The sequence below is a fragment of the Pseudophryne corroboree genome, chromosome 1, assembly GCF_028390025.1.
Source record: "Pseudophryne corroboree isolate aPseCor3 chromosome 1, aPseCor3.hap2, whole genome shotgun sequence".
NCBI lineage: Eukaryota > Metazoa > Chordata > Amphibia > Anura > Myobatrachidae > Pseudophryne > Pseudophryne corroboree.
The window spans coordinates 859,448,939-859,472,639 of record NC_086444.1 but is presented as its reverse complement, the minus strand read 5'-3'; the positions used below and the strand labels follow the sequence as shown (position 1 = coordinate 859,472,639).

The 23,701-nt window shown below is 44.6% G+C and overlaps 1 protein-coding gene across 5 annotated transcripts in view; it reads right to left on the bottom strand.

The window, feature by feature from the left end:
• Nucleotides 1-23,701, bottom strand: part of CSGALNACT1 (chondroitin sulfate N-acetylgalactosaminyltransferase 1) — a 558,708-nt gene that overhangs the window by 412,683 nt on the left and 122,324 nt on the right. The window lies entirely within an intron of this gene.

Genomic DNA, 23,701 nt, shown 5'->3' with positions numbered 1-23,701 from the left:
TAAGCTGCCATGCTTATCTCTGTAATGTACAGCTACATTCTTGCTACGGTCAACACTTCAGGATTAACACTATATAATTTTCAAAAAAGTTATATGATGAAAGGATCTGTATCATATTTATACAACACTGTTTGCTGAACTGTAGAAGAGTAAAGGGCAAATTTATTATAAAAGGGCGTGTGTTTTCATCCAATTCATCAAGGAGTCCGTCCGTACTATACAGTAGCTGAAGATTTGCTGGAATTTTTCGGTGATGGCTTTCCCATGCAAAAGAAGGAAGCCTATTTAAAGAGTAATGGGCCAGTACACAGGCAAAGTCAGACAGGCCCAAAGGAGTGCAGGGGGGAAACCCCCGGTGGACGTCCTCCTCTAGGGATCAGATTCCAGACTGTGCACTTAAATTATACAATATACATATGATACATTATACTGTACAGGACTTTGTGTATATTCTACAGTGCATTGCGGTTATTAATCTGGTACATTATCATGCATGTACTAGCAGTGTTAACTGTATACACCCCCTCTGGAGACTGGCCACACCCCTACATATGGGCCCCTACCACTGCATTCCCCAGTGGGACCTTCCTTTATTCTTCCACTAAAGCATTTCTTCAATGGTATTTTTTTTTTATAATATTTCTACTTTTCTTCTCTATTAATGGATCTGAAAGTCTTGTCTTTCAGTTCTTCTGGGTCACACATGCGCACATCTTTCAGACTGGCCTGGCAAATCAGTATGTTAACCTTTACTGCTCAAGGTCTGCATTAGTGAGGGAGCTGCGCAGGCGTATGTTATTGATTTACTTCAGCAATATGTACTTCTTAAGGTGTGTATACAAATAAAAAATAATTGTCTGGGTCTGGCATAGGCTTTGCATCTGTATTAAGGGGGTATCCAATTAACCGCCATAGTTAATTGGCTTGCCAGGGGGCTATCCTATTAGCCGACGCTTATCAGGGCAGGTGAAGACAAATCCCAGATTTTTTTTACACAAAAAGTGCAGCAAAAATACAGGTCCACAACTTTTCGCAGACACTATGGGGTAAATTTACTAAGGTGGGAGTTGTTTAGAACTGGTGGTGTTGATCTGTGTGCGGCAAATTTATTTGGTCAAACAAAACTCCTAGACACAGTAGAAACTGTCTCGCTAAATCCTCGACTACTGGTGGCTTAGGCCTACCTATGTTTGAAAGGTACTTCCAAACTACACAAGGAGCCACCCAAGAGGGGAGCAAGAAATGTGATTCTCTGGAAAATAACCTGCTTAATCACCATCTGGTTAGTTTTCTCCCGTGGTTACCTCCACATATGAGACCAGCCTTGGTCAGTGTCACTCCTTGTGTTTATTCAGTACTAAAAACTTTGGATAGACTGAATAGGAAATTCAATTTAGCACCCTACCCTTCTCCTTTGACTCAACCCCAACTTCCCCTTGGGTTATATGGCCTCCTATATGCATCCATGGGTCACAGTGGGAATAACCAGGCTTCTACACATCTCAGGAGAATTTGCCCCACAAACTTTCTCAGACCTATGTGAGAAATATGGAGTATAGCACGCTAGATACTTTGACTACATGCAGATTTCCAGTTTTGTACATTCCTTAAGTAAGCCTGGCAAACTCAGGCCCCCGACTCCCTTTGAACGGTTGTGTTTTTATACCCCTGACCATGGATGCGTTATTTCAATTCTGTACTCTCTCCTGGCCAGCTCCACCCCTTCCAAAGAGCCATTCGATCTAGCCTGGGAACGTGAATTAGGTATAACGTTGGAGGAGGAGGATTGGTCAGAAATGAGAAAGTTGGTTGCCAAAGCATCTATAAATTCAAACATCAAAGAAAACGCCTTAAAGGTCTACTCGAGGTGGTACATGGTTCCTGTAAGAATACATAGTATCTTTCCCCTAAATTCTGATCTTTGCTAGAGACACTGTGGTTCCAAGGGCTCATTCATACATATATGGTGGGATTGTCCAAGGATTGGCCCTTCTTAGAATGATATTTTTTTCTTTTGGGTAAAATCTTTAATTCCTCTATCCCCAAAAGCTCAATTCATGCATTGCTTTGTAAACCACTGGAACGGATTTCCAGACCAGGGAGCAAACTATGTAATCATATATTCAATTCCGTCAAATTATTGATAGCAGCTAACTGGAAACAATCTTCTGCTCCATCTCTACAAGCGGTGATTAATAAAATTTGGTTCATAGCCTCAATAGAATATATTACAGCCTTGCTCCACGATTCGGTAGATAAATTCTCTGCAGTATGGAGCCCTTGGTACCAATATTTTCAGAGACAATTGCCTTGCAAATCATAGACTCATTCACTATTCTCACTGCAGGTTAGGTCATATACCTTTTCATTACATATGGATTGCGGTCATTCCACTCATAATAGGATTTTAATACCTACCGGTAAATCCTTTTCTCTTAGTCCGTAGAGGATGCTGGGGACACCATTAGAACCATGGGGTATAGACAGGATCCGCAGGAGACATGGGCACTTTTAGACTTTGAAAGGGGTGTGAACTGGCTCCTCCCTCTATGCCCCTCCTCCAGACTCCAGTTATAGGAACTGTGCCCAGGGAGACGGACATTTCGAGGAAAGGAATTATTGTTAAACTAAGGTGAGATACATACCAGCTCACACCTCAAACATGCCGTACAACGTGGCATGCAACAGAACTCAAGTCAACGACATGAACAATGTTAGCAACAGGCTGACTATAACGTAACACAACCTGTGTGTAACCATAACTAATAACTGCAGATACAGTACGCACTGGGATGGGCGTCCAGCATCCTCTACAGACTAAGAGAAAAGGATTTACCGGTAGGTATTAAAATCCTATTTTCTCATACGTCCTAGAGGATGCTTGGGACACCATTAGAACCATGGGGTTATACCAAAGCTCTAGAACGGGCGGGAGAGTGCGGATGACTCTGCAGCACCGAATGACCAAACTTGAGGTCATCATCGGCCAGGGTATCAAACTTGAAAAACTTCGCAAAAGTGTTTGAACCCGACCAAGTAGCTGCTCGGCAAAGTTGTAATGCCGAGACCACCCCGGGCAGCCGCCCAGGACGCGCCCACCTTTCTGGTAGAATGGGCTTTCACCGATTTCGGTAACGGCAATCCAGCCGTAGAATGAGCCTGCTGAATAGTAGCACAGATCCAGCGTGCAATAGTCAGCAACAATTTCTGCCGAAAGTGGTTTCATCGTTCCACATAAACCAACCTATTGTGGTATAGGTTGGTTTATGTGGAACGATGAAACCACTTTCGGCAGAAATTGTTGACGAGTCCACAACTCTGCTCTATCTTCATGGAAGATCAAATAAGGGCTTTTGTGAGACAAAGCTGCTAACTCAGATACCCGCCTTGCGGATGCCAAGGCTAACAGCATGACCACTTTCCAAGTGACAAATTTCAACTCCACCTTCTGTAAAGGTTCAAACCAATGTGATTGAAGGAACTGAAACACCACGTTAAGATCCCATGGTGCCACTGGGGGCACAAATGGAGGTTGGATGTGCAACACGCCTTTCACGAAAGTCTGAACTTCTGGAAGGGAGGCCAATTGTTTTTGAAAGAAAACCGATAAGGCTGAAATTTGTACTTTAATCGAGCCCAACTTTAAGCTCGTATCCACACCTGCTTGTAGGAAATGGAGAAAACGTCCTAACTGAAATTCTTCCGTAGGAGCCTTCTTGGATTCACACCAAGACACATATTTTCTCCAAATACGGTGGTAATGTTTAGACGTTACTCCTTTCCTAGCCTGAAGAATTGTGGGAATTACTTCACTGGGAATACCCTTTCGGGCTAGGATCTGGCGTTCAACCGCCAAGCCGTCAAACGCAGCCGCGGTAAGTCTTGATACACGCACGGCCCCTGCTGTAACAGATCCTCTCTTAGAGGAAGAGGATCTCCTATGAGTAATTCCTGAAGATCTGGATACCAAGCCCTCCTTGGCCAGTCCGGAACAATGAGGATCACCTGAACCTTTGTTCTTCTTATGATCTTTAGCACTTTTGGAATGAGAGGAAGCGGAGGGAATACATACACCGACTGAAACACCCACGGTGTCACTAGGGCGTCCACTGCTATCGCTTGAGGGTTCCTCGACCTGGAACAATATCTCTGAAGTTTCTTGTTGAGACGAGACGCCATCATGTCTATTTGAGAAATTCCCCAAAGACCTGTCACTTCTGTGAAGACCTCTTGACGAAGACCCCACTCTCCTGGATGGAGATCGTGTCTGCTGAGGAAGTCTGCTTCCCAGTTGTCCACTCCTGGAATGAAGACCGCTGACAGGGCGCTTGTATGTCTTTCCACCCAGCGGAGAACCTTTGTGGCCTCTGCCATTGCCACTCTGCTTTTTGTTCCGCCTTGGCGGTTTATGTACGCTACTGCTGTTATATTGTCCGACTGGATCAGTATGGGCAGATTGCGAAGCAGATGTTCCGCTTGAAGAAGGCCGTTGTAAATGGCCCTTAACTCCAGAACGTTTATGTGTAGACAAGTTTCCTGGCTTGACCATCTTCCCTGGAAGTTTTCCCCCTGTTTGACTGCCCCCCAGCCTCGGAGACTCGCATCCTTGGTTACTAGGATCCAGTCCTGAATCCCGAACCTGCGCCCCTCTAGGAGGTGAGAGCTGTGCAGCCACCACAGGAGTGAGATTCTGTTCTTGGAAGACAGAATTATTGTCCGGTGCATGTGCAGGTGGGATCCGGACCACTTGTCCAGCAGGTCCCACTGAAACACTCTGGCATGGAACCTGCCAAACTGAATGGCCTCGTAGGCCACCACCATCTTCCCCAGCAAACGAGTGCATCGATGGACTGACACTCTTGCTGGTTTCAGAATTTGTCTGACCAGGCTCTGAATCTCCAGAGCCTTTTCCTCCGGAAGAAAAAAACTCTATAAATCCGTGTCCAGAATCATTCCCAAAAACGACAGCCGTGTCGTCGGAACCAACTGTGATTTTGGCAAATTTAGGAGCCAACCGTGTTGTTGCAGAACTGCCAGGGAGAGTGTAATGTTCTGCACCAGTTGGTCCCTGGATCTCGCCTTTATCAGGAGATCGTCCAACTACGGGATAATCGTGACTCCTTGCTTGCGAAGGAGAACCATCATTTCCGCCATCACTTTGGTGAAAATCCTCGGAGACGTGGACAGACCAAACGGCAACGTCTGAAATTGGTAATGACAATCCTGAATTGCAAACCTCAGGTAAGCCTGATGCGGAGGATAAATGGGAACATGTAAGTAGGCATCCTTTATGTCCACCGACACCATAAAATCCCCTTCCTCCAGACTGGAGATCACTGCTCGGAGAGACTCCATCTTGAATTTAAATTTTCTTAGGTAGAAATTGAGGGATTTTAGGTTCAGGATCGGTCTGACCGAGTCGTCCGGCTTCGGGACCACAGACAGGCTCGAATAAAAGCCTTCTCCCTGTTGTGACGGGGGAACCTTGATAATGACCTGATTGTGATACAACTTTTGTATTGCGTTGCATACAACCTCCCTGTCTGGAAGAGAAACTGGTAAGGCCGATTTGACACTATTTCTAAAACCCATGGGTCCAGGTCCGAATGAACCCAGAACTGACTGAAGAGTTTGAGACGTGCCCCCACCGGTGCGGACTCCCGCAGAGGAGCCCCAGCGTCATACGGTGGATTTGGCAGAAGCCGGGGAGGACTTCTGCTCCTGGGAACCTGCCAAGGCCGGTGATATTTTACCTTCTTCTTCCTCTAGTAGCAAGGATGGAAGAACTTCGGCCTTTTCTGTATTTATTGGGCCGAAAGGACTGCATCTGATAGTGGTGTGTTTTCTTTTGTTGTGAAGGAACGCAAGTCAAAAATGATGACTTACCCGCGCTAGCTGTAGATACCAAATCTGCGAGACCGTCACCAAACAAGACACCACCCTTATATGGGAGAGATTCCATATTTTTTCTGGAGTCCGCATCAGCATTCCATTGATGGATCCACAATGCACGTCTAGCCGAGACTGCCATGGCATTGGCCTTTGACCCCAAAAGGCCAATATCTCTTGCCGTTTCCTTCAGGTAGGCCGCAGCATCCCTGATATGACCCAGTGTCAAAAGGACGCTATCCCTATCTAGGGTATCTATATCAGATGACAAGTTATCTGCCCACTTTTCGATAGCACTACTCACATACGCAGCACACCGGGTATATAGGGGTCAGACCCACAGTAAAGTCTGTCAGAGGGACCCAGAGGGAGTTTTGCCAGCTCACAACCCAGCGCCTAATCACCGGTTCTGAAACTCTAAACGAATGCCCCAGACCTGCAGCGCTTTTATAATAAAATATATTGCACCAATATTACTGCCCCCCCCCCTCGTTTTGCACCCTGGTACTTATACAGAAGTGTGAGGAAGGACCAGCGTCTCTGCAGCCGTGTGGAGGAAAATGGCGCTGAGCTGTGTGAGCTGTGAGGACGAAGCCCCGCCCCCTTGATGGCGCGCTTCAGTCCCGCTTTTTTTAAATAAATTTGTATACTGGCAGGGGTTAGGACAGTGCCTGGGCACTTATGTCCCCTCTTGCCAGTCCATTTTGAGGTTTTTCTGCTGCCCAGGGCGCGCCCTGCACCCTGTAGTGCTGCTGTGTGTGGGAGCATGGCGCGCAGCGTGCGATCAATGTGTGATACCTCATAAAGCCGTCACTGAAGTCTTCTTGATCTTCTTCTACTCACCTGTCTTCTGACTTCTGGCTCTGTAAGGGGGTGACGGCCGGCTGCGGGAGCGAGCATCTAGGCGTACCTTGCGATCAAACCCTCAGGAGCTAATGGTGTCCTGTATCCAGAAGCAGAGCCTTTGAACTCACTGGAAGTAGGTCATACTTCTCTCCCCTTAGTCCCACAAAGCAGGGAGACTGTTACCAGCAGTCTCCCTGAAAATAAAAAAACCTAACAAAAGTCTTTTTCCAAGAAACTCAGTAGAGCTCCTCAGTGTGCATCCAGTCTGCCTGGGCACAATTCTGAAACTGAAGTCTGGAGGAGGGGCATAGAAGGAGGAGCCAGTTCACACCCCTTTCAAAGTCTTAAAGTGCCCATGTCTCCTGCGGATCCCGTCTATACCCCATTGTTCTAATGGTGTCCCCAGCATCCTCTAGGATGTATGAGAAATTGGTATATACACTTTATTTCCGTCTCGTTTTGAACCCCTTTTCTCCTCCCCCCTATTCTCAAATGGTATTTGTATTTTTTCATTTGCTCTACATGTCTATAAAAAAATATAAAATTTAAGTGGACTTTATTACGGTTTTATAATACCGCAAACTGTACAGTTTGTTGCACAACATTTATTGGAATATACACTGCTTCATTGTATTTCCTGATGTAATTTTTGTTGTATTGTACGGTTTTCCACTTTTCAAAATAAAGAGAATTAAAAAAAAAAAAAAGAACTGGTGGTGTTGCTCATAACAACCAATAAGATCCTCCTTAACATTTATCTAGCTGCTTCTAGAAGATAATAGATATAATCTGATTGGTCGCAATGGGCAACATCACCAGTTCTAAAAACACCCACCTTATTCAATTTACCCCTATGTAATTATGTTTGAAAAGGGGGGGGGGGTGGGGGGGGTGGAGGTTCACATGAAGTTATTGGGTGACGGGGGGGGGGGGGGGGGATATAAAAAAAAAAATCAGAAAACGGTGAACAAAGAAAAAGACATTGCAAACGTTTTTCGCAGCCCCCTAAATGTGCCTACAATCATTTTGTTATCCATTGTTTTGATATGGATTTGTTTGTTTGTTTCAATATTATATTGTAGTGGATGTTTATATATGTATGTATATTTCAACAGTTCTGTTTAGTACAGTATGTCCTACTGAGTAAAAAATTGGAGAACTGTCTCAATTTTGACATGACAGTATGTATTTGAGGGGACCATCTCACCATAATATGTGCAATTTGCACTTATTACTGGTGTGTGCGGCACTGAAAAGATATGTTGTTATGGGAGAGGAGGGGTGGTGTCTCAGCTTTCCAAAAACACTGTCTATTCCCCCCCAAAGGGGATATAGTCAGAGGCATAACAAGGGTAGGGCGAGCAGGGTACGGGCCCTGGGCACCGTTGCGGTCACAGCTGAGGGGGACGCCGTCCAGGGCATCACACCCGCCCATGCACCCACCTGACCGAAGCCGCCCGCACCAGCTTACGTACCCCCCGCCCACAGCTGCCGAGCAAGTCCCGTCGTGGTGCTCGGCAGCGTTACTGCAGCAGCAGCAACTCCTAGCCTCCCTCCTTGCTAGGGCTGCTGCCGGGAGTGTGACCGTGATGTCAGCGTCATGCTCCCTGAGCTTCTGTATGCCGCCAGTCCTCATTGTCGCCGCCTGATCCCTGCTGAAGACATAGGTGGGTATCCAATTAGCCCCGATGCAGTTTCGGCTGATAAAAACAGACGGATATCGCGATTAATGACCAATGGTCATTATCACGGTATCCAATTACAGGCCATTTTTATCGTCGAAATTGGACCGACGATCGTGCGATAATACATGGGAATGGGGATATGTCCCCAATCCCATGTGTTATCGCAGCTCCGGCAGGACACTTATCACGGATTATGCTTCAGATGCCTGAGGCACCTGAAGCATAATCCCTGATTAGTGCCGGCATCGGGGCTAATTGGATAGCCCCCCGCTGTAAAATTACCACAGCGGTCATTGACAGTGGGTAACTGGATACCCCCCATAGAATGATGGGGGAGACAATGCGTGCTGATGGTGTGCTGAGAGACGACACGGGGAGGTGATGGTGTGCTGAGAGACGACAGACAGGAAGGTGATGGTGTGCTGAGAGACTTCACAGGGGGAGGTGATGGTGTGCTGAGAGACGACTGACGGGAAGGTGATGCTGTGCTGAGAGATTTCACAGGGGGAGGTGATAGTGTGCTGAGAGACGACAGACAGGGAGGTGATGGTATGCTGAGACACAGGGGGAGGTGATGGTGTGCTGAGACACAGGGGGAGGTGATGGCGTGCTAAGAGACTTCACAGGGGGAGGTGATGGTGTGCTAAGAGACAACAGACAGGGAGGTGATTGTGTGCTGAGAGACGACGCAGGGGGAGGTGATGGTGTGCTGAGGAATGACACAGGGAGGGGATGGTGTGCAGAGAGACGACGCAGGGGGAAGTGATGGTGTTCTGAGACGCGGGGGGGGGGGGGGTGATGGTGTGCTGAGAGACGAAGCAGGGGGGAGGTGACGGTGTGCTGAGAGACGAGGCAGGGGGAGGTGATGATGTGCTGAGAGACGACGCAAGGGGAGGTGATGGTGTGCTGAGAGACGACACAGGGGATAGGTGATGATGTGCCGAGAGACGACAGACAGGTAGGTGATGATGTGCTGAGAAATGACACTGGGAGGTGATGGTGTGCTTAGAGACGACGCAGGGGGAGGTGATGGTGTGCTGAGAGACAACAGACAGGGAGGTGATGATGTGCTGAGAAATGACACTGGGAGGTGATGGTGTGTTGAGAAATGATACAGGGAGGTGATGGCGTGCAGAGAGACGACGCAGGGGGAGGTGATGGTGTGCTGAGAAATTATGCGGTGGGGAGGTGATGGTGTGGCTGAGAGATGCAGGAAGGAGATGATGGTGTAGCTGAGAGACAAAGGGAGCAGGAAGTGACACAGGGGGGGGGGGCACGTGTCTGGTTGAACCGCTATTGTATGATGACCTTGTTAATATTCCTACACAAACAGGTACCTTCCAGGCGATGCGACTTACATGAATAGTGAATACCATCTGAAGACAACCTTTTTCCCAAGGAGGATACATTTCTTCAGAGGTTCCACATTGTGAGAAACCATCATATAGGTAAGGTGTGTATGCAATGGAAAGGAATGTTCCCATAGTGATGAGAGACAGGTGAACGGGTGGCGTGTCATGTTGGCACGGTCCATTTTCAGTGACCACACCGCTTCTAGCATATGGCCACGCCCACTTCTTCATACTTTTCTTTATATTTCTGTTTTTTTTTTGTGTGTGGTTGTTTTTTTTTTTTTTTTTGGGGGGGGGGGTTTAGGGTTAGGCCAAGGACCCTGGTTACGCCTCTGGGTATAGCACATTCCATTGCAATATGGAAATGCCCTTAGGGAGTATGGCCCTCATCCCGAGTTGATCGCTCGCAAGGCGAATTTAGCAGAGTTGCTCACGCTAAGCCTACGCCTACTGGGAGTGTATCTTAGCTTCTTAAAATTGCGACCGATGTATTCGCAATATTGCGATTACAAACTACTTAGCAGTTTCAGAGTAGCTTCAGACTTACTCGGCATCTGCGATCAGTTCAGTGCTTGTCGTTCCTGGTTTGACGTCATAAACACACCCAGCGTTCGCCCAGACACTCCCCCGTTTCTCCGGCCACTCCTGCGTTTTTTCCGGAAACGGTAGCGTTTTTATCCACACGCCCCTAAAACGCCGTGTTTCCGCCCAGTAACACCCATTTCCTGTCAATCACACTACGCTCGCCGGAAAGAAGAAAAAGCTGTGAGTAAAAAAACTATCTTCATTGTAAAATTACTTGGCGCAGTCGCAGTGCGAATATTGCGCATGCGTACTAAGCGGAATTTCACTGCGATGCGATGAAAATTACAGAGCGAACGACTCGGAATGAGGGCCTATGTTCCTGTTCCCTTTCCGTGGACATTGGGCCTAATTCATATTTGTACGCAATGGCCGATGTTCATGCAACGGAGCGATTATCTGCCGACTGCGCATGTGCTGTGATCGCAATGCGCATGCACCAAGGTGCTGATGCGATCCCGCTCACAATAAGGATTTCAGGGAAAAGTGATGAACAGAAAGGGGCTGTTTGGAGGTGTTAATGGGGAGTTTACAGGGAGTGGCTGGAAAAATGCAGGTGTATCATGGCCATTTTCAGGACATGTATCTGCTATCAGCTGCAAGCTCATATGTTCAAAAACATGGCACCTGCGCCGCTACTGCTGTGTCCAGTCTGTGTGATGGCTCTGGTGGGCGTCTCTTTCCATTCCTGGGCGCAGGGCCGGTGCTAGGGTGTTCGGTGTCCCCCAGCAAACGATAAATGTGCCCCCTCCCGTACTTTGCAAAGGGACAGCACACATAATACCCCCTATAGTGGTGATGCTTACATACGTAACGCCCCCTGTACCAGTGATGCTTACACACGTAACACCCCCCTGTAGCAGTGATGCTTACACACGTAACGCCCCCTGTACCAGTAATGCTTACACACATAACGTCCCCGGTAGCAGTGACGCTTACACGTAACGCCCCCTGTAGCAGTAATGTTTACACACAACGCCCCCGGTAGCAGTGACGCTTACACGTAACGCCCCCTGTACCAGTGATGCTTTCACACAACGCCCCCTGTAGCAGTAATGCTTACACACGTAACACCCTCGGTACCAGTGCCGCTAAGACACGTAACGCCCCCTGTACCAGTGATGCTTACACACATAACGCCCCCTGTAGCAGTGCCACTTAGACACGTAACGTCCCCTGTACCAGTGCCACTTACTCACGTAACGCCCCCTGTACCAGTGAGGATTAAACACGTAACGCCCCCTGTACCAGTGCTGCTTACACACATTATGCCGCAATCAAACATACACACACAGATACACACCACATACACACATGCATACATTACACACATACGTACACAGTCACACATATATACAGTATACACAGATACTGTATACACATACACAAACTCACTCTCTTTCCAAACACTTATCTAAGGAAGTCTGGCTGGCCGGAGCTGTAGCAGCTCATCCTCCTGCTGCAGCCTGGTCTCGTCTAGCTACACCCCTTATTCCCATCTAGCTCCACCCCCTTTGGATCCCGCCTGGCCACTGAACTGTCACACAGGGGAGGGGAGGGGGAGAGGAGGCTTTGTGCTCAGTGCTACCGGCGCCTATTGGGAGAGGAGGCATTGTGCTGCCGGCTGCTGTCACACTCTATGATATGCAGCGGCGCCGGCAGCACAAAGCCTCCTCTCCCACCTGGCGCCGGTAGCACTGAGCACAAAGCCTCCTCTGCCCCTCCCCTGTGCGACTGCAGCTCAGCACAGGGATGCAGAGCAGGGAGAGCGCCTCACCAGTCTGGCGCCCACCTGCACTGCATCTCTTTGCTGAGTGGCTAGCGCCGGGCCTGCCTGGGCGGCAGCTTCACTTGCGAACATTAGTAGTTCCATAACACAGAGAATGACAATTGCATTTGCGTACAAACATGAATTAGGCCCAATGTCCTCTAAAAGTCCGGCGATATGTAAAAATAATTCAGCATACAGATGTTGTGCAGTAGCTTTGCCCTGCAGCCTCTGTCTTCTACTTGTGACACTAATGTAAGGAACAAAACGGGCATCTACAGTATGGATGGTGTAGTTTAAACTAAAGTACAGATTTCAGATGTTAACATTTGATTATATACAGTTATTTATATTAAGTAATTAAGTTTTGGTATGAACACAAATAATAACACAAACAAAGGTTCACACATAACAAAAGGTTCTCACCTAAAAAAATAAAGAAAATGTTCTACTAGTAACTGGGTGAGAGAGGATAGGGAAAATCCTTAATTTAAGGTTAAAATGTCGGGACACCGTGGCAGATCCCTCAGCCCTCTTCCCAATGACTACTTAAGCAACTGTAAGTTTCCAATTAGCTTAATTAGACCAATAATTACATGTCATTTGGGGGTTTAAAAAAATGGGCCCAAATTACCCCAAAATCTGTGGTGGAACTAGTGAGCGGTGCTCCCAGGTGCAACAATTTGCTGTGGGCCCTCTCTTCCCGGCCCCCAACTTGTCACTTCGCTCCCCATCCCAGTGGATAGCAGTCATCCTTTACCAATATGACTACCATATAATAAAAACAGTATCAATGATCACAATGTACTACAGGCAGCTTAGTGACCACCATGTACTACAGACAGCATCACTGACCTCCATAAATTACAGATAGCGTTAGTGACCTACATATGTATACGACAGAGAGCATTAGTTACCACCATATTTTAAGACATTAGTTATCACTGTATAATGCAGAAAGCATTAATGACCACCATATACTACAGACAGCATTCGTGGCCGCCATATACTACATACAACATTCGTGACCACCATATACTACAGACAGTGTTATTGACCCCCATATACTACAGACGGCATTAGTGGCCGCTATATAATAATGACAGCAAAAGTTACACACAGCGTTCAGCTCCTAATTACATCCCCAAGTCTAATAAAAAATATAAATATTAAAACAGTAATTATATATATATATATATATATATATATATATATATATATATATATATATACAAACCACACGCACGTACAAATATTGTACAGTAAGCAGTGTTCTCAACAGAAATGTTTTCTAGCTGAGTGGCATCAAGTAGTAGCCAGGTGGGGGCGTTCGCAATAGTCAAAAACTGCTTTGTGGGAACAATTCCATTTTTAAACAGCACCCAGAAACTTCTCATTTGCTTTTCGGATGCAAGTAATTTTAATAATAAACTTGTGAAATTTTATATCCTATCTTACCAGCTGGATCTCCTTTACAAGTCCATGCCACCTGTAGGGGTCATTGGTCAGATTGGCCTGAGGAGGCTGCTTTCCTTAAGGGGTTGGAGCAGGAAGGGAAGAGCTGGGATGGGGTGGGAAAGGGGTGCATGGCCTAGTCTTGGGATTTCCTGATCCTATCCCAGTAACACACAGGAACAGTAAAAGAAAACGCACAGAACATACTGTCAACATACATGCACATCATACATGAATTCATGTAGGCCAAACTGCAGATGCTCTAGCCTCTACTCTTACCTGTTGGATCTACTCCTAGACCATCACAAAAGTTACTTAGTCGGAGGAGTCGGAGGATGATGATATGATGAAGATGATGATGATGATGATGATGAAGATGAAGATGAAGATGAAGATGAAGATGAAGATGAAGATGAAGATGATGATGATGATGATGAAGATGAAGATGAAGATGAAGATGAAGATGAAGATGAAGATGAAGAAGATGATGAAGAAGATGATGAAGAAGATGAAGAAGAAGATGAAGAAGATGAAGAAGATGAAGAAGATGAAGAAGATGAAGAAGATGAAGATGAAGATGAGGATGATGATGATGATGATGATGAGGTGGAGAGATGGGGGTATGTGAATGATGAAGAGTCACTGGTGTGGCAGCAGGTACGGAGAGACAGGTAACACTCGCTACACTATACAGGAGCAGACATAAATGTACAAACTTACGGGGTGCTTGGATCCTGCCCCTCCGCCTGTGACTGGTGTACCATTCTACTGTGTATTGGCTGGGCTGCTCTGTAACCCAACTGGAATGGCTGCCGTGCTTCCCATTCCCTATTGCCCGAGCTGCCAGGCTTCCCTACTGGCCAGGTTGCCAGGCATTCCTAATGATCGAACTTCCATGCATACCTATTGCCCGGGTTGCCAGTCATCTCTATTGGGCATTTCTATTAGTCTGGCACAATAGCGCATCTTTGGGGATCCACGCATATTCTAAAAGCGGTTTCCCAAGTATACAAAATGGGGTAATGGACATGCTATGGCTCGTAAGTGGGATCATTGATTATGGTGGAGGCAGGCAGGAGACTTCAGCCACGTCACAGTGTCGGACGGCAGTGGATTTTTGGAGGGCATTCCACCCAGCACATGGAGGGCAGGAGCTAGAGCTGTTCAGCCTTTCATTCCTCACACCAACACATGGCAGGGGGACCAGGGTATTGTCCTTCCTTCCGTGTGCTTATCGCCCAGACGTGAGTAGAGACTGAGGAAGCTGTAGAGCAGTCACTGGCGCCGATTTGAAGTGTGACCCGTTGGTGTCCGGCAGCCCCATTGCTCAAGTGTGTGAGTCCTATTCTTCTCATTCTTACTTCCAGCAGTACGGCACAGCGGCAGGAGGCTTATAATGTGTCTGTATGACTCATTACAAAGGCGGCGGCTGTGGGCCCCTTCATAGTGGTGGGCCTCAGTGCAATGCACCGGTTACACCGCCGCTAGTTCCTCCACTGCCCAAAATCAACTTTCGCTGCTTTATACACCCCAAATTTAATTACAGCATATATTTTTTGGGGGGAAAAATAGCTTTTAGATTTTTTACAAAATATATATATTTTTTTTCAAATCGCATCAGAGTACCCCAATAGCATATTTTTTTCCTAGTTTTTATTGCATTTTTCTAATATTATATATTTTATTAAAATGCACACATCAGCAATTTAACACAGATTAAAAATCTTCAGTACTATCCTTATGACCACTAACATCCTTCTGTATGATTCTTGACATTTTTGGGGGGGTCATGAGAATGTCTGAGTTTCATGAGCAACTTGCACCTAATAGGATTGACCCCATACACTAAGACATCATGACAAGTAATGCCAATATACATGCTGACAAACATTACATTTGGATACAAATGATCATTCTATTTCTGGGTTGTCGTTTTTTTTTGTATTTTGCTGGGGAATAGAAAATATGTCACGTACATATGAGTAAAGATGTTTACGTACATTATTTTTTTATTATTATGCAATTTGAAAACTGAAAGCGTTGTATATTTGGTCATCAGAGTAAGTAAGCAATTACTACTGTGCATTAACCCAGTCAACCACTTAGACAAGAATAGCTGTGTCTGTGACATGCTGTAATTAAGTAGAAAAGTTAGAGGCTCTGGCAGTTTTGAATTAGCATCACTGCAGACACAAGTGACAAAATGAGTGATGAAAGTGTTTATTGGTGAAGTTCAACCAATAGTCACCACAAATTAAAGCTTTGTTGCAGGTCACTAAGCCAATTACAACCACTGGATGCTCAGATCTTATTAAAAAAAAAAAAAAAAAAAATATATATATATATATATATATATATATATGTGTAATGCAGTAACGACAACAATCTATTGCACTTTTCTCCCAATGGGACTCAATCCCGCAAGCACCCTAAACCCCCCCTTCCCCCCAGTTGCGACCATGAGGGAACGCTTATGATTATTATTATCCAACCAGCACACTCATCATTGATATATGTTGCTTCCCTCACATTCCCCACATCCTTATGAACACAAGAGAAAACAGTGCGGTCAAGATAGTAATCCATGTATTATCATAGACAGCTCCTACTACACACAAGGAAAATGTACACTTATTACACATATACTGTACTAACCTGTATTCATTGGGCATGTTTACGTTTTGTTCTTTACAACCTATTACCAATAGATGCAATATTAGGAATTTGCAAAACAAGGTTTCATCAGAAACTATAAACCACAAAATCTCAGCCATAACAATCATAAAAGAGATTATACTACCCTTTATATATTCCCAAGATTTTCCCTCCTATTTGTCAGGACAGACAGCACCAACTGTGTATTCAATCTGAGGGGCAAGAGATGCAACGGAGTGTCTGAGCGTCTTAGATTAACACTGTTCTCAGTTACATTTTGTATTTATTGGCAAATATGTTCCTTTTACTATTGTTTCTCAGATATCACAGTGAAGTCTGGGAAACCACTCACAAATAGTGGGCAACACATTACTATACTCATATCCTTAGATATTATTGCAGGTCATGCACTGTAATTTAAATCCCATAAACAAATGTGGATTTTCATTTACAAAGAATGGTAACCTGATGAGTAGGCACCATAGTGAAGTAACTGAGGTTTACTGTATAAGCTCAATGATCCAGCTGCCGAGGACAAGGCGGCCACTACAACATCTCACGTAAGCCTGCAAGCAGCTGCTGTTCTTGGCAAATTATGAACTCACACACAGGCTTTCTAGATTAGCCCACCCTCTATATCAGCATCTGTATAAATATGCAAGTTTCTGTGTATTTACAAGGGTGGAAAAACACTGAGCAAGTCGCTGTTAAATTAAATACACAGTAACTGAAAATGTGTTATTATTTTGCTTGTCTGCCATTTATTATCTAAAGTCTTTTTAATTAGATAACTTAACTTTTTAAATCTGATATTTGTGTTCAGTTTTAAAACCAGTGGTACCCAACACTTGTATAAATAAAGGTCATTTCATCTTCAATCAGAGCTTACTGTTGCCAAGTTACAGTCTCACTACTACAGGGATCCAACTGACCTAGCTACCGGTATATCATTTAACAGACATAGTAATATGGACGGCTGTATACTAAAATTTTCATACTTTAACAATGTCCGAAACAAATACTTTACTATTATCTCAAATCAGGACAAAATCAGTATTAATTTACTATTACCTTTGGAACCATTACAAGTGAGATTTAAGAGTAACATGACATGCGTCCAATACAAGGACAGATAAGTGATGGCATTGACCTTATCGTTGCCATTGTCATCTAGCAATGAATGCCTGTAGATAGGACAGAAAATACTGCAAGAATGGGGAAAAGGAAGATTCATCCATCCCAACACCAATACTTTTGATAGAAGCTGCTGAAACAGCAGAAACATGTGGGACAACAAACACAGAGACACGTTCTGCAAAACTCACCATCCGGCTCTTTACCCAATAATTCTTGCTGTTTTTTTGGTCTATTGCTGATACTCGTAGCACATAGTTACTGGACTCTGGGGAGACCCACAATGGTGTTGCTAGATTTTCTCTCCTGTTTTGATACAGTACAGCTTTAAAGTCTTTTTACAGATCAATTGTTGCACTTAATGTTGGCAACAGTGGTGCAACCACCTGGGAAAACACACAAAAGCTTATCCGAAGCACACACTTTCACTTCAGCAGAGGGACGTCATGAGATAATGACAACAAGGGTTTCAATCACAAAAAATACCTTAGGAGAGGGATCAAAAGTCTTTTAAAATCTATGTAAATTATGTCTCTACTGGACATTGTTTACATTAATCACAGACTGTCAAGCAAGAAGTGAATGCGACTTGGCATTTTAAGTCAAATAATCAATGTTTGGAATTGCCTCCAGAGGGTACGGGGGCCATGTTTACAACAAGCCGCAGCAAGGCCGCACCAGGAAAACTACAACCAGGGAGGACAGAAGGATTAGAAATACGTTGGTAGCTGATCACATATCTGCGCAGCAAATAGCCCAAAATTTACATGAAATCTATATAGCAAATGTCTACGTAGTGAAATGTAAAGCACTGACGGAAGGATCATTACTTGCTGGGTCATTGTCCAAACAAGAAGCACTTCATCAGTGCCAAGAACAGGAGATTTCTTTTGCCATGGATCACTTCAACTGGATGCCGCCAATTGGTCCAAGGTGTTATGGAGGGATGACAGCAAATTTAATCCTCAGACGGAAAAAAGTATGCCTGTCGCCTTAAGAATACAAAGCAAGGTACCAGGTACCCAACTAGGAAATGAAGGGCCGATTACAAATAGCAGGGGTAATTTACATCAGGCTAATTAGTCAACCAGGGCTAGTCAATTACAGCTGGAAGGAAGGCTCGAACAGAAATCAGCTGTAAGTACCCTTACGGCATGTGCCGCAACGTGTTAATCCATAGCTCTGGGTACTTGTCTCGGAACCTATGGGTTAACAAGTGTTAGTTGCAATTTTACGGAGCAGGGAAAAGGGGTTGTAATTGAATAGCCACTTTCTCACACAGTAAATTAACAAGGCTAAATTAATCCGTCCCATAGTGTGGACATGTCATGGTTTGCAGATACTTCTCTAACAAGGATGTCATTCCTCTACACCATATAGAGGGTACCACTGATCAATTTATTTACACAGAAATCTTAGATTAAAAAAATAGCACCATTTGCAAAAAAAAGAACATGCCCCAAAAATGGATCAAACAAGAAGACAACACTGTTCCAAAATGATTAAGGACAAACTTCACAAAAGAAAATTAAAGTACTGGAGTGTCCTAAATTCCACTGAGCAATAGGCAGAGCTAAACAGGCATGTAAGGGTCCAAAAGTATTCAAAACAGAACACTCCTGTTTGTGCTTTACAAAGGGAATGGACAAATATTCCTTAAACTGGTCATAAACTATACAATTATCTGGCAGATAATCTATGGCTGGAATGAAAACCTGGTAATGGATGATAATCGACCATTTGCTCCCAAACAATGGAAAAGGGACAAAACCTGTCCGTGATTTAACCAATTTGTATAAATGACAGGTTTTGTTCCTTTTCCACTGTTTGGGAGCAAATGGTCGATTGTCAGTTGCTCTCATCCATTACCAGGTTTTCATACCAACCACAGATTATATGCCAGATAATTGTATAGTGTATGCCCAGTTTTAGAAATATGTATTCAATCTTGTCGAAACGAAGCCCCGACGATGCCAGACCATAGTATCAGCAAACAGTTATGTAACAAAGTTGTCTTGAAATATCCTGTTTTGTGTTCTTATTTTGTTACAGTCTATGAATTTGATTAAAGGTTTTGTACTGTGAAAACACTAATGAGAATTTTGTATTTTCTTTATTATCATACTCACAGCAGTGACCAATTTTGTTACCAATTTTTTTAATCTGTACAAAGTTTCTAAAACGATAAGCAATACCTGTTGACAGTGGGAAATAAGCTAATCATAGAAAGACTTTTGAGTTCTACTGTATAATAGATCATTTATGCCTTGCTTATAATGCCCATGAAGATAGGAACATCCAAGACTGCAGTCCCTGAGTAATTGTGAAACTCAAAATCTTTGACGGCAGAAAATTGAGAGAAACAGCTCAGCAATACAGACTGCCTAGCTCCTCACCCAAGACTTTCATTTCTTTATTTTGGCATGCATTGTAAATACTCCCTCCTATTGTATGAAGCCTACAAATATTGGTCATCTTTATTTTATACTTCACTTTTGAGCTCACCTAGAACACACCCCTTCCAACTCTAAGAGCCATATCCTATTAGCAGTACTGATGTGTTGTACGGATTCCTGAAGCATAATCCCTGATTAGCAGCCCCAGGAGACCCGTTATTGCAGCAATAACACGTGGGTCCAAGAATTTATCCAGGATCCCATGTTTTATCAGCCGACAGCGGGTAGTTTACCACACAACAAAAACGGGATACAATAGGATAGCCCGATAATACCATTAGGCTACAAGCACATATTAGTCCATTTTTCAGTGCAGTAAACTACTGCCGACAATAGAATACCCCCCTAAATCTCTCTGCGCTTTTTGTAACTGCTCTAATTGCAGTGCAGCATGCTTTACTAAAGTGCAAGCTTTTTTTTTTTTTTTCTTTTCCCCAACTCTGAATCACCTACATCGTTACTTCATGGTAATATTATTCAGTAATATGTATAATGTGCCTGAACCTGCATCCTATTTGTTATATTTTCATGTCTAAAGCTGCACAGTGTGACAGCTTATCACAATTTATAACATTGCCACACAGAAAATAATTATTATGTTTGAAGGCTATAAAAACATATTTTACAAATAACCAGATGGCATATATATATATTCAACAGTTTTTCTATTGTGGTCATAAAATCTTATGACACATTCAGTCCAGATACCTGGTTGGAAATCACAAAGTTGTGGAAAAGTGATGGGCGTTCCTGGTCGACGATTAGGAGGTGGCTGATAGTGCACGCAAAATGGTCATGGTCATGGTAGTGTCCCTATACTAAATTGCTTAGAACTGCTTTAAAAATATCTTGCAATGAGACCAAGGTGGTAATTCTGATGTCAGGCCCTTCCCCCCCACCCCCCCTCCCCGCCCATGTGCAAAAGCATCACATGGCGTCAATGCTTTTGCACGTGGTGAGTAGCTTCCTGCCAGCGCAACGTCAGCACACTGGCAGGCCGCTACCTGCCTCGTCCCGGGTCACATCGGTTGCGTGTGACGTCATGCAGCTGCCGTGGCCCAACCCCTTCCCCCCCCCCCCCCCCCCCAACGGTCCGGACATGCCTGCGTTGTCCGCACCGCGCGTTGGCACGCCCCCTCCCGCTGGGAGACCGCCTCTGTCTGTCAATCAGGCAGAGGCGATCGCAGCCCAGAGATGCTGTTAGCATCTCACTGGGCTCCCGGGGTGTGCACGCACTCCACATAGACCCCAAATTGTTTATAGGTGGGTGTTCAAGCTAAAAACCCAGTGGACAGGACACAGACTCAACAAGTAACTATCAATACCCCCATAAAGTTGTTTTCCTTATGGGGTATTACAGTATTTATATATTATAGTCCCTCAGGAGTGTAGCTTGGAAAGCTCTCTGAAGCTTCTATTTTAATGAGGCTAAAATATATGGGGAACCCTGCTTATTTTCCATATGTTAGCTATATACAGTAATATAGACTATTGTTTTCGCTCCACCACAGGCTAACCATTAAATGAAGTCCAATAAGGAGACAGCCAATGAGACAGACATCTTTCAGCTCTATAGTACCCATGATATGGATTTCTGCATTTTAATTAATTAATTAAACAGTTCCAACGAAAATCCCATGTTGATTAAACAGAATATATTGATGCCAAGTAATAAAATAACTGTTAAATGCTACAATTACAGAAACATTACCCTAATAAATTCTGTACTATTAATAATAAAAGGATGTATTCTTTAGTAGAGCTATCCCTATATTTTTGCACAAATACATTGTAATGTAAGCATAAACAATCCTTTAGGTAAATCTTTAGAATATTTCCCTTTTCAATATATCCTTTGATACCGTATGTATTGATATGACGTTTATATTATATCTATTGCATATCATACTTAACACATAGGGGTATATGCAATTGCGGTCGAATTCCCGAAATTGTCGAAAAACGGGACTTTTTGCCCAAAAAATAAATTAAAAAAAAAAAAAAATCGACAATGCAATACAGTACTTTCCGTCAAAAAAACGGACTTTCCAAATTCGACTTTTGTCAAATTCGACTTTTCTGCAATGGTACAAATGCGGCAATTCGACAAAAGTATATTCAATTGAAGTTTGGAAATTCGACAACAGTGCTTTTAGACAGTAAATTCGTCATTTTCAATCCGCCACACTTTGGTGGGTGAAACTAATTAAAAAAAATTAAAACGTAAAAATTAAAATATTTTTTTTGGTGTTTTTTTTTTTGGTAATAGCATATCTATTTATATTAGCTGAAGGGACCTCGGTGACAGCAGTCACGTGGTGTCCCGGCATTCGGGGAAAGGGGTCCCATGTGAAAACATGGGACCCCTTTCAGTGCGTGGTCCGGGTAAATGCGGTTTGTTTTTTTGCCAAGTACGTGGATTTATATCTGGACACTGAATTGAGGTGAGTATAATTTGATTCACAGGTACCCCGGATCAGGAGACTTGGCAGTCGGCGGGTCAACATAGGTAAGTATGTGTGTGTCGGCAGGTGTGTAATAAAGTTTTACTCTCAAGGTGTGTGTGTCTCCTGTTTTTATTTGGGTATTTTTTCCCCAGTAGTACTACAGGTACCAGCGGGCCTGTTTTTCTACCGCATGCTGGTACTTGTGGTTCTCCAAGTACCAGCTTGCGGGGGAGGCTTACTGGGACTTGTAGTACTACAGGAAAAAACAATATTCTTGACATTTTCTCAAGGCTATTAGCCTCCCATCCGCAGCCCTTGGATGGGGGGGGGGGGGGGGGGGGGGGACAGCCTCGGGCTTCACCCCTGGCCCTTGGGTGGCTGGGGGGTGGGGGACCCCTTGATTGAAGGGGTCCCCACTCCCCCAGGGTACCCCGGCCAGGGGTGACTAGTTGGATATTTAATGCCACGGCCGCAGGGCACTGTATAAAAGTGACCCCCGGCTGTGGCATTATCTGTCCAGCTAGTAGAGCCCGATGCTGGTGTAAAAAATACGGGGGACCCCTACTCTTTTTGTCCCCCGTATTTTTTGCACCAGCACCAGGCGCAGAGCCCGGTGCTGGTTTTAAAAATACGGGGGATCCCCGGTCCATTTTCCCCCCCGGATTTTTAGAACCAGGACCAGCTCGAAGAGCCCGAAGATGGTTATGCTTTGGAGGGGGGACCCCACGCCATTTTATTCCGGGTTTTTTTCCGTTTTTGTAAAAATCGGATCAAAATCCGTCAAATCGGCCGTTTTTCGACAGCGGGACTGTCGAATCCGTTTTTTATTGAATATGTTGAATCCGGCACCCACTTGCCGGAATTCGACGGTCGAATTGTGTTGAATTAAAAAACGGCTGAAAAATTGCAGCGGTTCGCCGCTAATTGCATATACCCCATAATCCGTCATTTGAGTCCAGTAAAACAAGTGTTTATATTTAAAGATTAGTTAAAACTGCTTTAACACCATTTCCAAGCTGGCTCATTTAGACAACACAATAGCATTATTAACTACAGTTTACTGCCCTATATATAAAAACATATGGACAATGGGCCCAGAAGCTAGTGGCGCAGAGAGAGGGGTGGAGAGGGTACTAATTACCCCGGCACACGCTGGAAGGCTTCTACCACTGAGTACTGATCACTCCCCCCTGGATCTGCCCCTCAGCTGTACATAACACTATTTTTCATGGGTTTTTATAAAAGGGGGCGTGGTCACACATCCATGATTAGGCCACCCCTCCTAACTTTACCGGTGCCCGGGCAATCTCTCTAGAGCCCTTCCCATAAGGCAAGGAGGCTCCAAGCCACCAACTCTGCAGCAAACTAGGACAACTCTGTTTCTGGGAGGTAATGGGACTCCTAGCTGTTAGTGCCTCAGAGTAGTCCGAGT